Raw genomic sequence first — 16,462 nt, 5'->3', positions numbered from 1 at the left:
TTATTTGGTGTCAGGTTGAAAGATTACCTTGGGTAGTCACATATAATCAAGGTCTCCCAGTGCTTTGCTTACACTTGCGTTTTGTTTTAGGTTTGTTTATCCTGTCTCTCTCCACCTCCCCGGAGATCCTTTGGCAAATCTGATAAACAATGCCTTTTTCTTGCTCAAGGCAGAAAGTCCAATCGAATACAATGGGAGGCCAGACTTGGCTGAAACGCAGGCTGCAGGTGTTCTCTGCATTGTGGTCATCTAAACCAGATGCTGGGAGTCCGAGCACCTGCTTCCCTTCTCTGTCTACACTCTGGAGACTACCACTCCTGGGTAAGCGAGGCCACAGAACCAGGTTGAAGAGAATAATGTACCTAGTGCAGCATCCTTCTGGACAGATACAATGGGTTGCCCTAGAAACAGCTTCACAAAGTTCTCCTTGAAGTTCTCAAATAGATACCATTTGATTTGTTCTCTCCCTCCCTTTCCTGATCCGACACCGCCATCCTCTCAACACACGTGCACTGGACAATATGGTCTACTAGAGGCAGGTACTTGGTGGCAATTTTATTTTTCTCTGGATTATATTATCTGGAAAGACAAGACCGGCCATGGTCAAGAGGGTGATGATTTTTATGGCCCTGATAACAATGATACAGATGCCAAAAGCCTTGCACAGCCTCGGATTTTATGAACATTTCTATAGGTGCCATAAATCTCTGCACAATCCAGAAAGAACATTAAATCGTCTATCTCGAATGTTGAACATTAATAAGAGCTCAGGGAGAAATTGATTGGAGGGGGACTCTGCTATAAGCATTGGCTGCCAGAGAGGTTGGCTCTGGTATTTTTATTAAGGTGATTCTAAGTTCTATGATTTCAGTTCTAAATATTAGTAATAAATTGACTGCATATGTATTCAAACCCTTAACAGCAAACCTGAATGATAGAAGTTCTGTCCTGCTGTTAATATTTTTATTTCCAATTTCAATGTCACTTTTTTTTCCACGAATATCTTTCTGGACAGAGTTCATATTCTGCATTCATACAAAGGGATCTATTTTCTCTGTGTATCCCTGCACTGTGTTCCTAAAAGTCAACGGAGAAAGCTTTTGCCTTGAGGATTGAAGCCCTGACCCCACTGCACTCTGATGGCTTGCATGCAAACACCCCCAGTGAGGAGGCTGGGGCCATGGCCTGGGGGAGAGGCATGTACTGGGCCTGTGGCCTTCTCAACACCCCCAAGAGAACCTGGTCTCTTGTCAGTGACTTCTACGGATGCCACAGCTTGAGGAAGCCCTTTAGCTTTGCTTCCCATTGCTCTGCGATACATGGATATATTTTTGTTCCTGCACCTCAGACCAAGTCTACCCTGAAAAGAATACTTTGAGATGAAGAATCTGGGATGAGTCCGTGGGCAAGTGAGGGAACGAGAGATGGGGTAAGGTAGGCGGGAGAGGAGTGACAAATCAGAGCTAGTGGAATCAACTTGACAGGAAGGACATGCGGCATTGGTGAAAATTCCTTGAAATGAACCAAAGGGTTCATGACATATTTGCCCCAAAAGAGCCGCCTTCCACTCCTGCCCACATTCTTCTCAGCCAAAGCCTCATGAGAAGAGGCCCCCAGACCCAAAATGATTAGGGGAAGAGAGAGAGAGAGAGGGCAGCTCTGGGAGTTGAGAAACTATGGAGACCTCCATCGGCAGATGTGCTGTGCCCAGAGTTCAGAATCCACTTGGGGGTGGCGAAGGGATGGGGCGCGGGGTGGAGGGGCTGCTGCTTAGATGGAGATGAATATGGAAGTGGAGATTACAACCTAAGATAAACAATGCATCTTTTATTTAATATCATCGGAACTGTTTTCACTTATCTGCGTGACTCTTTTGTGCCTCTTAATTTGTCCTTGAAGTTCTGTATCTAATCATTAGCTGAGCAACCAATAATTCTCCCTCAGTCCCCCACCCCTTTTTACAACCAACTTTAATCTTTCGACTCAGTGAAAAACATGTTTCTCCTATCATAACTGGTTTAACAAAAATTCTCTTTCAAGTTTAGATTGCTCAGATACAATGCTTTCCTGCAGCTTCATGCTAGAGAAAGGAATTTACATTAGAAAAGAGAGATTTATGATAGCATTGAATTTCCATTTGAATATGGAGAGTTAATAACATGCATATGTTTTTTTATTATTATTATTTTAAGGTTTAAACTACGCCATAGGCAAGAGGAAAGCTGGAAACTGCGGGGCTGGCAGGGCTCAATGAATAATTTAATCTGGATTTCATTCACAAACAGCAGCTCGCTGCTAGGGAAAGGACCGGTGCGCTTCCCCAGATCGGAACTGGAGGAAGTGCCAGGATTTCCTGATTTGTTTACATTTCTCAAAAAAACTTTTTTTTTTTTTCCCGGGACCAGGACAGAATTAGACTTCCTTTTCCACTTTTGGCTCCTTCCAGGCTATTCTTGTTTAAGGTATTCTCTCCCCTTTCCCTGCATTCTTCTTTGTCGAAGTCTCAGCTGGGTTCTTTTGTCTCACAGAAAGCACGGAGGGGCAGCGAAGGAGGTTGGCAGGGGAATGGTCCTGGCGACAACAATGGGCCCACGGTACCGGCTTTTCCTGGACGCAGCTCAGTCTGCTCCCCCTCCCCTGTTCTGTCGCTCCCTGAGCCTTGCAGCGCGGTCCCCAAGGCCAGGGGGTGGTACGTGTCAAGTGATCTTGGTTCCAGAAGGAGAAACTGAAATCCCTTCCATTCCCATACACTCGGCTGGTGAGACTCATCCTTCAGATAACACGATTTCAGCCAGATCTAAGCATGGGCCGCACAAGTTGCCTCTTGGTTGGGGTGGTGGTGGCGGCGGGGCATTTGGCCAAGCTTCTGGGACCCGTGCCTGGGGGCTTCTCTTTCATCCTGTTATCCTCTCTGCTCGGTTTGGTTTCACTTTCACCATCTTGACCACCTCTCAGTGTTACACAAGCTTGTTTTGAAAATTTACTCTACGTTCATCTGTTTATAAATGTTTGACAATCCAGGACGAGTTCCTTTTCCTAACAAGGGAGCTCTAGGCCGAGGTCTGATGGCCCATCTCCAGGCATAAAAGGCAACCACATCTTGTTGGGGGCTTACAAATAAGTGAGAGAAAGGCAGAGGCTGTGGGAGTGGGAGGGGACAGGTTCCCTGAGAGAGGTGTAACTCTCTTGTTTATTTGCGCTTCTATTTCTTTTCTCCTTCTCTCTTGTTTTTAGGCGAAAGGTCTCTTTTGATTTCACTAGTTAAGGTCATTTCTGTTTGGAAACAGGTCTGCCTTTCTGGCCCTAGGGATAATTGTGAAAGCTGTCTTGGAGCAACCCTATCCTCCCTCCTCGGATACCTTCCTTCCCCATCTTGGGTTCCTTGGGGCAGCCAGTGTCATCTGTCCTTTTTGCTTCCCTAGAAATCCAACCTAATTCTCAGTAGAGAAGCAGATAATTTTGTTTGTACTGGAGAATGGCCCTAAATATGAATTAGCATCACCCCAGTGTTATTTGTACCATAACGGAAGAAGCAATTTCAAGTAAAGGAACGAGTCTCTAAATTGTGGAATTTATGCTATCAGTGGAGGTCCCCTAAGCAAAATGGCTTCCAAGTGTTCCTGTAATCATATCATATGGAGGGTAGATTATGTTTAAAGTCAGGGTCAAGGGACGCCTGGGTGGCTCAGTGGTTGAGTGTCTGCCTTCAGCTCAAGGTATGATTCTGAGGTCCTGGGATTGAGTCCCATATCGGGTTCCCCCACAGGGAGCCTGCTTCTCCCTCTGTCTATATCTCTGTCTCTCTCTGTGTCTCTCATGAATAAATAAATAAAATCTTTTTTTTTTTTTTTAAAGTCAGGGTCAAGCCAGGCACATGTGTTTATCTCTATCCTTATGTATACGTACGTAGATGTACACACGGGGAGACACAGTTTATCACGAAGGTCCTGCTGGTGCTGCTGTGCAGACAATGAATGACCAGGAGCCTTTTCTAAACCATCTACTAGAATAGTGGAGCTATGAATCCAGACAATATTTAGAGATTGTGAAATGTCATTTCATAGCATTTTCTACTCACTCAAGTGACTGTGGGGATGGCTACCTTTCAGAAGGCCAAAACTGGACTCTGTTCTGTGACCCCCTGCAAAGTTAGGCTGAACAAATGGCTGTTTGAGTCACTGTAACCTCCACATGCATTTGGATGCTCCCAGCGGACTAATGGTGCAAGAAGAGAGTGTCAGTGGACACTAGCATAGTTCGGCTCATCAAAAGAATACAACATTTTTTCTTTTTTTCTCCTACTGGTTTCAGAGACAGTACTGAAGGTGAAAAGAATCAAGGTGTAACCTTTTGATGATTTCCTTCAAAGCTTGCTTTGGGTGATCATTGACAACAAGCACCTAGGAAATGATCAGCTGACAAGTGGTTAAGCGAAGCACATATTCCAAAATCGCATAATGTCCTCATCAGGGTCTAGAGAAAGATGTAAAATGACTAATGACCTGAGCTCTAATATGACATGTATCTTCTAAGGGGAAAATCCCCCACAACACACTTGAGGGATGGGAAGAAAGGAAACCAGCTTTGTGACAGCGTTAATAGAAAACCTAAACACTTCCGAAATCGGGTGAATAAATACGCAGCCTCGACGGTAGAGTATAATACATTTTATATATTTTTTACTCTTTCGACTACTTTACTGAGGTGTGACTGACACATAAAAAGCTGTGCATGTTTGATGTCTGTAACTCCATGCGCACGGGGGAGAATGCGGTGCACCTGGTCCTGTGTCTACAGGTACTGCAGATGTCAGCATTTTACGTTATGGTTCATACAACGTTGAGTGCTCTTAATCCCAGGTCTTCATTTCAAGAGAAGACCAGATGCAGGCAGCTAACTGGAGAGAGCTATCCCTACCTCCATGGACACAGCGAATATTCAGTAGGACCCTCAGATTTCTCTCCTGTTAGTAAATGAGATCCCCTGGCTCCTCCGAAAGGCCTCTTGGAAACTTAGGAGTCCAACTTGAGTGCCCTGTAGGCCGACACGGTGATTCCTTTGGGTTTGTCTCTGGTGCTAACCTAGACTCTTGCACGGGGGAAACATGCATTGGTCCAAAGACAGTCCCAATGTGCCGGGCACCAGAGGTGCTGCAGATGGGATGGTTTCCATGTAGCAAGGACACGTGCTGGTTTTGCCTTATGGTTATCGGAAGCCTGAGAGCCTCCTGTGCCAGGCACTCAAGAGTCGTCTGAGTCCTGGTAGGCCACATCACCTCCCCAGCCTGTGACGGAGAGATTTTTTTCCTCTCACGCAAAAAATGCACCTGCCTCTCTTTCTCTGGGAGCGGGCAATGCTGAGAGGCTGCATAGGCACACGTTTCTAGGCCCAGATTTATGTCTTCTTACACATCATGTTCTCAGTTCAGTAGCTACGAAGCTACTGAATGTTGAGTAAGGTGTGAAAATACAGGGGTCTCCAATTCCGGCAACATTTTAAGAATTGCCGCACTTATTAAGAATTGCACACGGTGGGCGGGTAGGTGAGAGCAGATTCCAGGTATATATAAATGACTTCGTTTTCTTTTTAAAGAGTTATTGTGTATGTGGTACCTGTCATGTCTCCACCATTGGCTTATGAGTCTTCGTAGGATGGTCAGCTGGGCTCTCCTTGGTCTTTAGCCTTTCCTTCTAGATTCCCAAAGATGCCTTAGAAGGAATCGCTCCCTAAAGCCACAGGGAAGTTTCTGGGTAGCTTTAGTTCGGAGAGTGCAGCAGAGTGTGTGGGCACCTGGGTAACAGTCAGCTTGGGTGAGGTGAGGCTGCACAGAATAAGTCAGCAGATCTGAAAAAATGTGTGGATATGACGAACAGGGAGATTTGGCCTTCCTCATAAATCCCCTCTTCCACTCTTGGCAGACAGCATAAAGGACTCTACTTCAGAGGAGGGAAAGCTGAGGAAAGATGGGGAGGGTGTGATCATCCAAGACTACTTTGGGATCCACCGGCAAAAAAACAAGATGAAAGCATGCAGTTTCTGACTATGGGACCAGATGCGCCTCGATATCTCTTGAGCCAATGGCAGAGTCATTTCTCTTATTTCCTTTACCCCACCCCACCCAGCTCTGATACCTCTTCCTACCACTTAAGCTTGACACATTTAGCCCCCCTGAGAGAAAGGGACGTTGGCTTGGACAAAGTCCACACCCACCACGCCCACCCCCCTTGGGCCATCTTGTTATCTCTTCTAGGAGTGTGATTTAGTACCACATGACACTAAGATATGATAACCTGAACTCTCTATTACTTTAGGAAAGACAACTGAGCAAAAAAAAAAAAAAAATGCTTGTTGGAATAGCCCTGCTGATTATAGCTAGCAGGTGTTATCTTGGAAGAAGATGGAAAATAATACAGAGCCAAGAGTTGTTTTGGATGGCTAAAGTGAATTCAAAACTAGATGAAGATCTGCCCACATGTTAAGAAAATCCTCAAAGACATGACAACTGTCAAGATTGCACTTCTTAGCAGTTATCACCTACTTTTTGTTTTCTGCTTCATCAGCTATATAACCCGGCAAGTTTCAGTATTAGGATTTCCTGCTACACTTTTAGTTTTCAGTTACAGATTGACTAGGGCCTGCCAGTATGTCTGGCCTACTGATGTTTGCTGGTAGATTATCCTTGTAAAAGTTACTATTGTCAGGGTTCATTTTTTTTTTCTCAAGATAATGAGGAATGGCAATTCAAATGAATTCCCCGGCCTCCTCGCTAGTGATGGTCCAACAACTATGAACAAAACAGAAAGACAGCCTCCTTGTAAAGAAACCTTCTTGTTTAAAATACAATAGCCAACTAAGCAAACACACACAAGCAAGAAAACAGCCCATGGTGGGGTTTACCAACCTGCAGAGTTCAGACTTGGCCCAAGCCAGGGACCGGCCTCTCGTACAGGGATTCATTTTCCCTTTTCTCAATATTGAATGGAACTCCCTTGTTAAAGGCTTATGACTTATTGTCTCAAGCTGGAACTGGGACAAATTCAAGGCAGGATGAAAGGAAGTCTCCAAAACAATAGCATTGAAATTCTCTCAGGGCTTTTTCAATTGTGAGAATGCAGTGCTCTGGAGTCGCTACGCCGTGTCCAGACGCAGGACTCCATAGAGTGGCAGCGTGCCTCAGTGGCGTATCTTTGCTTTTCAGTCTCAGGACATGGCCTCCTCTGGTGGAATGAACATTGATAGGGATTTTTAATGTTTTCTTCCATTGAGTTGCAAATATTCTCCAGTTTTCCAGTGGTTAAAACATAGCCAGGCTATGCGAAGAGCCTAAGAGCACGTGGTCCAGTCCTCAGTACAAAACTTTAGCCATCCTTACCCTGTACCGGGTTCGAAGCCGCATGCGCTACCTGCCTTAGTTCATTTGATCTTCACAACAATCTTATGGGCGCAGGTACTATTATTATTTCTAGCTCAAGGACAGAGAAATGGAGAGGTTCAGCAACCTGCCTAAGGTCGCGTGCCTTGGGAGTGCCAAGTCAGGATTTGAACCTGGGCAGTCTCACGCCATTGCCATATTGGTAACCACTGAGCAGTATTGCCTCCTAAGAAGAGTAAGCTGCCTGGATTAAAGGATGTGAGGTATGGAGGGCCGGGGAAGACTTGGTTTTTGTTCCAAAGAAGCCCAGCACATTTAGTTTTTGAGATGAGTCCTGAAATTCTCCCACTGAGTAAATAAAGAGGCTGGATAAGGTGGGTCCTGCTATGTTTTACTACACAGCTGATCTTCCCAATTTTATTTCGTTCTATTCCCGGCCTGCCTGTTTCTGAAAAGCGATCGAAATAAGTAACATGCACTCATATATGTTTATTCCAGGTTTCTGCAGAGCCCCAGTCTCATTTCAACCCCGTCCTACACATCACCGCTGAATCCAGGCCTTCTGGTACCTCCTGTATCGTCCTTGAACCTTCCAGCCCCACCCTAAACTCACTCTTCCTTTTCATTTGGATTTCTCTAGCTCTCTAACCGTGTCACCCAGTCACCCAGACTCTGAAGCTCAGGGTAAGATACATTTCCCTCTTTCCTGGACTGTCCCTGCCTCCATCCCCTCCCCAGGTACACAATCAGTTAGTCATCAGCCTTGCTGATGATTCCTTGCGCCGTATCTGTCCCCGCCTAGTTCTACTGTGAGGAACCAAATTGCTAAAACCAGATTTTGGAATAAATTTCCAAGTAGTTTGCCCACCTTCAGGCTCTCTGCCCTTGAGACAGTTACCAGAGTGAAGTTGTGAAGCAATTCCTTCAAGAGTTTTGGGGGCTTTATGATGTGCCAGGCACCGTTCTAAGCTGGAGACACATCACCTCTCTGCCTTGCTCTTGATGTCACTTCAGCTTGGAGTCTTTACCCTCCCTCTTGCCAATATTTCTGCTTTCAGCACCAGTGAGTTCTCTGCCTCTACCAATGGATGAGGTCATGGTACACGCACAATCTTTCCCCACTGACCCGAGGCAGGGTAGATTTAGAGAGCCCTAGCCTGACACCTGACTGTGGTGGAAAGTCTCTTTGTACTGATCTAGCCTGCTCACCCTCTTAAGTTTCTGCTTTGATTCTAATGCCCACCATAGACCTTAGTCTTGGTACTTGAACTTATGCCACATGATTGTTGAGCTCCTCCTGGTGACCTCCTTCTTCATATATCTTACACAGTGTCCCCTGAATGTAACCGTGCTGGTACACTCCATCCCTGTGAGGCCCAACTTCCCAAAAGACTGTAGTTTCTGAGAGTCTCTCTGCCCCTTTGGAAACTAGAATATTGGGGTTACTTATTGAACAATCAAGAAATGTTTTTGAAGCCTGTCTACATGCCAGAGGCCAATCACAAAACACATAAGAGGAATGACAATTTCCTGCGTTCGTGGTGCCCACTCTCTCACTGGGGCAAGAGGTTATGGAAAGAAGATAACTGTGGAGAATGAGAAAGACTATGGAGCAAATAAAATGAGCTGCTGAGATGGAGGAAGAGGAGGGCAGAGGCTGGCTTAGATAAGATGCTAAAGGAAAGCATCTCAGGTGGGACTTGCACGATGAGAATGAGCCGGCCTTGTATAAAATGAGGCACCTGTTCCAAGCAGAGGGAACTGCTGATGAATAATACTACTGGCTGCACCAGCCTGGCATGCTCTAGAAACAGAAGAGAGACCAACAGATGAGCAAAGGAGGGGAGAGCGGTAAGAAAGGTGGCTACAGGGGCCTGAGCACGGAGGCCTTGTTGCTCGTGCCTGAGAAGTAGTTTTGTTGGATTTTCCCCAGTTATTGGCTGCCTGACCCTCCAGCTCTCTGGCCTGTTCATCAGACTGCCCTTCCCCTCAACCCCCTCCTGTCTGATTTGTCCTCCCCGATGACTTCTAGACGGCACCCGCTTTGGTGGCAGGATATGGTTACAGACTATTGGATTCCACTCACTGCTCACCTCTTGGCCATTACATGGTGTCCACCCAAGTTCTACCTGTCTTCCAAAGTTTTCCTAAATGATCCCAGCTAGTGAAAGACCCTTTACCAGTAGCCTGCCTTGGAATGAGTCATCACATCCTAGTTTATATACTCTGGTGTCACCTTCCCTTCAGATTATATGCCTTGGAAAGTAGGGACTGTGTCTGGTACAATTTCGTTCCACTTGGATTAAATAGCATAGTGTCTTACTCTCAGCAGCCATGTGATAATAACTGTTTTGGAGAATAAACTCTTTTTTTTTTTTTTTGAGAATAAACTCTTTGTGATGATTTCTGGCTATTGTCATGAGGATTAAGAATATTTGTAAAGCATCTGGAGCATCGTGGGTTCTAAATAAATCACAACACTATGATGGTTATCACAGTTGTGTGACTTTGGGCATAACTCTTTATGTTGAAATGATGTTGCTGGAAAAACGGATTTCTAAAATGCTTTCTGGTTCTAAAACTTGAGCACGACTTGGACGAACACCCTGGAGAAGCTCAGGAAAAGACAGTCTTTGGCAGTTGAGTTACATTTCCCCTTCAAGTGGGAAGGCTTGAAGGCACTGCAGATTCTTTTTAGAGCTTTGGTGGAAATTCACAATAGGTTATTTTCAATAATATAGCAAGTGGGCATCTGTTCTTAGCAATATTTCAGACATTTGGGGTCTATAAACAGTGATAATACCTTTTTCAAATGTGCACTTGCAATAGCAAGCATTGTAGGAGAGGTGGATAAACAGAAATTCTCGTACACTTCTGGTGGGTGTAAATGTCACAACACTCTTTGGAGGATGATTAGAAGACAGCTAGGAAAGTAAAAGATGCACATATTACTTACACGAGCCAGCAGTTCTGCCCCTGGAGAAACTCGAGCACATTGATAAAGAGGCTTGTTTTAGCGATTCATGAGAGCTCTGCTTGTCATAGCAAAATTTGAAGCAACCCAAGTGTATGAATATAGGAGGAATAAAGAAATTGTGGTGCATCCATATATGGCCATTAAGATGAGTGAGCTACGTATACAACTATCAACACAGGTAAATATCGAAAACACAAAACTCAGTGAAAAAGCAAATTGGATAATCATAATAGCTTTTAAATAAAGTTGAAAACCGGGAGTATATAGTTATGGATATGAGCATAAAATGTTAAAGTGCGACAACGTGGACGGGCAACACAAAATTCAGAATAACTCCAGGAGGGATGAAGGGAGGGGAGTAGAATTGGGAGAAGGATATGTAAGGGGCTTTGACTGAATAAAGAATATGGGGCAGCCCGGGTGGCTCAGCGGTTTGGCGCCTGCCTTCAGCCCAGGGTGTGATCCTGGAGACCCGGGATCGAGTCCCACTTTGGGCTCCCTGCATGGAGCCTGCTTCTCCCTCTGCCTGTGTCTCTGCCTCTCCCTCTCTCTCTGTGCCTCTTATGACTAAATAAATAAGTCTTTTTTTTAAAAAAAGAATATGTTTTTTTCCTTAAGGGCGACTGGGTGGCTCAATCGGCTAAGTGTCCGACTCTTGACTTTAGCTTAGGTTTGGTATCAGGGCCATAAGATCAAGCCCCGTGTTGGGCTTCACGCTGAGTGTTGAGTTAGTTTAAGTAAGAGTCTCTCTTTCTCCCTCTGCTCACCCCCCTACCCCCCACTCACGCTCTCTCTGTCTCTTTCTAAAACAAACAAAAGATGTGAAAGAAATAGGGCAAAATACTAAGATTTGATGAAGCTGGATGCATATATCAGTGCTTATTATTACTATATTTCTTTTGTAGACTTGTAATAATTAATGGAAAATAGAACTATTAAAATACACCTCTAAGTAGTTGGATTTGGGAGGAGAACCGGTAATTTAAGCTACTCTTGAAGTGGCTAACTAAAGCTTCCTTCTTGATACTTGTCTTTGTGTTTGCCTAAGGAAAACACCTGGATTTGAGACTCAGTATCAATAATTACAATGAATATAATGAAAATAATTAAGATGACACATTTCAAGAAGTCTTTCTTACTATTACATCCTGGAAGTATATAGCGTTATTTTCCTTTAGACAGATTTCATCTGACCAAATGCCCACCGAAGCACTTAATTGTGTGTTGTCTTTTATGTTCATTTAAATACTTCATGCATTTGGGATCCCTGGGTGGCTCAGTGGTTGAGTGTCTGCCTTCGGCCCAGGGCGTGATCCTGGAGTCCCGGGATCGAGTCCCACATCAGGCTCCTGCATGGAGCTTGCTTCTCCCTCTGCCTGTGTCTCTGCCTCTCTCTCTGTGTCTCTCATGAATAAATAAATAAAATCTTAAAAAAAAATATTTCATGCGTTTATCTTAACTTTCCAGCTGAACCGAACCAGAACCCTGATGATCCAGTTTTTAGTCTGGAGTTTCCCTTGTTAACAGCTTGCCTCTTTCCTACTCAATAAATGCTTTTTGAGGGGATGAATAATCATAGTTTTAACGCACCAATTTCTCTTGTAAAGGGAAACCTAGTCAGTCTTCTGTGCACAGGGGAACCTTCCATCGACTAAAGAATTTGATGTGTCTCTAGGATACAGGACATGACAGTATTCTTTTCCCAGTTGGCGGAGTGCAATAAACCAACCTGATTCTTTATTCTATAAAAATGCACACTACACTTGTGTCTGGAGAAGGCCACTGGCCTCCCATCAGGCTCCCAGAGCAGCGAGGAGTGCTCCTCCCCTGCTGTCTGGCATCACTGGTGCTCATCCAGGAAACACACACCTGGCCCTGCCCCTCCTCTATTTTGATTGACACACGTATTTGTCAAAGGCAAAAAGTCAGATCTTAATATTCGGACCTGAACACTCAATGAATTCACAATGATGGCCGGAAAAATTAGTGGATACAGGCAAAATTGTTTTCAGCCATGTGGATGAAAGCAATCTCTACTTTTCTCTAATACTTGGTCCGGCTTTGAGGTTCTCTAGTTCCACCAGATAAAACGCCAAGCCTTTGTAGTGTGTTTTGTTGTATGTGTGTGTTTTTTCCCTCCTTTTTTTTTTTTTTGATGTGAGCTGGCATCTCTCATGAAAAGATAAAGGCATCAATTAACTATACTCCCAACCCCCAAGGATAAAAGCTATTGTTGTGAACAGGAGTTAGGCACGCACATGGTATCAAATAAGGGCCTGGAAACAGACTGCTGCCAAGGAAAACAGATGTCTGCCTCCTTTAAGGAGCCCAAATTATGTGTATATTAGCGATTGCTAATCTCCTGATTGATTTCACAGCGATGGCATCGATGCTCCAATTTGGTTGAGCACCATCATTGCCGTCACCACTGTCACAATACAATTTAAAAAATGATTCAATCCACCGGTAACACCACCACAACAATAAAGCGCTAGCCAAGGAGCCAACCCTGCAAGAGACGAGGAGGCAGCGAATGCAAAAATGATAAAGGGTCAGGCCGGTGTCTGCCTCCGTGGCTTTGCTGTCACGGCACAAGTCCAGATGTGGGCAGGAGAGGAATTCCCCCGCCTGACAATGAGTAAGAGCCACGAACTCACAATCATAGGATGCACGAGACAATGACGAATTGTATATGTCGAGCGTATAGAAGACAATCGGACCGGTCACTTTCTTCCTAGTGGAACCCACCAGCGAAATGGGGACTGAAAAGAAAATTCCACTTGAGGTTTTGTACACTGTTTTTCCTGTTTTCCTGACATGGTTATAAATAAGAAAAAGGACAGATGTTCGGATTCCCTGTGCAGTCCCATGACCGTGTTTCATCCTTTTATTGGGTTGCTCCTATTGTTCCTCTTATGTTGTTGTTTTTAAACTCGCCTGCACATGCTGTCCTCAGGAGCTTCGGGTTCTCTTTCTCTCTTTCTTGTGCCCTCTTTCTGCCTTTCTCCTTTCCTCCTTCCTGACTTCTTTTTCCTTCCTTCCTTCCTTCCTTCCTTCCTTCCTTCCTTCCTTCCTTCCTTCCTTCCTTCCATTTCTCAGGATGATTGGGAGGAGAGAGGCAGGCCTAGATCGTGAGCCAGAATCAAGAGGAGCTGCATGAAGCAGAGGGCCTGCCTAGAAAACAGACAGCAGTACATGCTGGCAGAGCCCAGTTTACTCTCTCTGTCTCCACAGAGGCCAGCTCAGTCCTGGATTACGTTCACCTGAAGGGGACACATCCAGATAGAGGTCAACTCGAAGCTTAAATAACTTCAGCGTGACCAGGCTGGTCATGAGAGCATGAAAAAAATTCTGAAGTCTGTCTAGAGGGTCAGCTTCACTCTCGGGAGGCAGAGGGTCCAGTTTAATAAGTAATGCCTGCTATCAATACAAGGGTAGGCTCAAACTTTTACTTGCTTCCGAGCTGAGCTCCCCGCTGCCCCTTCCCAGGGATTTGAGGGATGCACATCGAAAAGGCTCGCTGGCTGGGAGAAGGACTGCGAAGTCAGTTGAGCTGCAGTGGGCTCTGTTGCGTTCTTTTCTTTCCATCAGTTCCCCTAGAAAAGCTCTACTAACCTATGTGTTTCATTCCGAGCTCTTTCCACTTTTTCAAACCAAAACACCTTACTGTCACGCAGGTCTTAGGGGACTCCCAGTCCCTACCAACAGTCAGGAAAAATGATGTCCACGTTCCTGGTCTCCACTGCCCAGTGGTCCAAGGCTGCTTCTACAAGATACAAACAAACACCTAGATGTTTCCAGATTGGGGATGTTGGTCTGCCCGGTGCCAAACATCTGGATAGTTGAAAACATCAGGATGCTTGGCATCAAGCAGACAAAACATCTGGATGGCTGCTTGAGTTTTTCACTTTTTAACTGGATGTTTGGTGTCATGTAGACACAAGCTGAGGTTCTGACTTCATCCTGTAACAGCTCCCAGGCTGCCAGGCTGGCTCCAGATTCCTTTTATTGCAACTGACATTTTTACAAGGAAACTTTGCATTCTGTGTGATGCCTGTTGCTCTCATGCCCAGAAACAGATTCGTTACTCAGGAAAAAACAGCCCAAACCAACCCCCAAATGCATCATGCGAGAGCAAGGGTCTGAAGAAGCTGGAGAATTTCAGAATCACCACTGTCTTTGTGAGCAGAATCGTGGCACAGCCTTAGTAAGAGGGGGTGGCTGGCGGGAGATCTCCAGAGTGGTAAAAGCGCCAGATCCATTCGACCAGCCCTCAGTTGGGCCCACTCCCATTTCAACCAAGAAGTATCATTTCCATGCTGGCAAAGGTGGTGCTTCCTACACTGCTGGATGTACATTAATGACAAATGGCCACGCATCCCATAAAATACACCAGTGATTCCACAAATGGGGTAGTTTAGAAAATGTCATTTTCTCCAGATTTTTTTGCAGAGAAGATGCTCGGCTGTCCCTCATTTGAGTTGCATAATCCAATGAGGGCTTCTACGTTTTCCCACTTTGGAACAACTGTGCCAATGATGAAAGTAAATGATCAACAATGACTTATTGAGCACCTTCCGTGCCTGGCTGTCGTGAACTGTCTGACTTCACACGCTTTCTCATCTCTGCTCTTGCCAAGTGTACTTATTAGCTTCTCCGATGAGCTCATACCTGCCTACTTGCTGTGAGCAGCCCTGCTCTGAGGCACAGAAGGATCCTTGGCCTTAGAAAGTTTTTGGAACAGGTTCAAGCTAGACTCCTTCCCCTTATCTCTCCATGCCTGATATATAAGCTCCCTTGCCTGGGACACTTCAATCTTTGGCCTGGGTTTGGTTTTTTTTTTTTTTTTTTTCCTCCATTTGTGTCCCTCGTCACTGACTTTTTAGCCTTGGAGACTAGATTCTTTATCTCTGGGCTCCAATCTCGCCAGCTCTGAATGATGCTTATTAGCTATTGGAATGGCAAGATTTGCTGCTTCCTGCCTGCCTTAACAGCAACCACTTGTTGAGTACAGGATCTAGCACTGAGCTGACCTTTTTTATATACTACCTTATTAAATCCGCACATGAGGTCAGTAGTGTAAACTGCTACTTCATAGAGTAGAAACCGAGGTTCAGAGCAATTTAACAACTTGCCTCAGCTTACAAGTAGAAACCAAGAGAAGTGGAGGCAGCATTCAAACCCAGGATTGACTGACTCCCAAGTCCAGACACGGAAGTGCGGTTTGGGGCTGTCTCGGCCTGTCTTCTAGACTTGACCTCTTGCTCACCTAGCCCACAGTATGTCGCCACCTCCAACACTTTGACTTTTCCTTACTTGGCTGACTTTATTTGTCCCATGCCTCACATGGGATTCACTCTTTCTCCCCAGAATAAGGATTTATTGGGCAATATATCTTGAATGCCCACTCTGTGGTAGGCGCTGTGTTTTGTGCTAAGAATGACATGATAAGCAAGATAAGACCTCGGCTCTGCCCTTATGGCGTAGTGCCTAGTGGGGGAGACAGACAAGGAAAAAGACAATTTTAATTCGGTGCAATTAGTGACACAGGAGCTATTTATAGTAACTGGCTAGGCCCGGTTCTGGGGCCTTCTGGTTTTCCCTGTTACTATAGTCCCAGCTGGTCCTCTTTTTCTCTTCCTGACTCAGCTGACATTGGGTCCTCCAAGTCCCCTACCAGGAGGGCTCACTCCCACCTTGAACATAGCAGATGGAAGGTCAGCAGTCTCGGGGCCACCATCTAGCGGAACTTAGAATCGGGTTCTGTTCCCCAGATCTGATATTCACTGGTCCAGGCATAACAACCAGTCTCCTACAGCTCCCTCCAGTCCCCTTTGCAGCCTGACAGGTAAAGGTTCTAGGGTTCTAGGTATGAGCTGTTTTATTGCCAGCATTTTCATCAGAGATTCATAAGATCTATGAAGGTTAAACCAAAATTCCCAAGTTTTGGGCTGAATTACCTTCCTCAATATTTTCTAGATGTTCTCTAGGATAGAGGCTACAGTATTCCCTTGCCCTACCCAGGGCAGGGGTCGGTCTTAGAACCTAGGGAATAGATGACTCCTGACTTAGACTGGTGTTCAGAATTCCCTTTTGCCATGTTTCATCTCCTG

General features: G+C 45.2%; 1 long non-coding RNA gene across 3 annotated transcripts in view; it reads left to right on the top strand.

The window, feature by feature from the left end:
• Positions 1-414: 414 nt before the first annotated feature.
• Positions 415-16,462, top strand: part of LOC144317056 (uncharacterized) — a 58,938-nt gene continuing 42,890 nt past the window's right edge. For all 3 annotated transcript variants that reach the window (XR_013382927.1, XR_013382928.1, XR_013382926.1), the window contains exon 1: positions 415-1,429. This is a non-coding gene — a long non-coding RNA (uncharacterized LOC144317056). The remainder of the gene's footprint in view (positions 1,430-16,462) is intronic.

The sequence above is a fragment of the Canis aureus genome, chromosome 7 (assembly GCF_053574225.1).
Source record: "Canis aureus isolate CA01 chromosome 7, VMU_Caureus_v.1.0, whole genome shotgun sequence".
Classification (NCBI taxonomy): Eukaryota; Metazoa; Chordata; class Mammalia; order Carnivora; family Canidae; genus Canis; species Canis aureus.
This window is presented reverse-complemented; position numbering and strand designations above follow the sequence as displayed.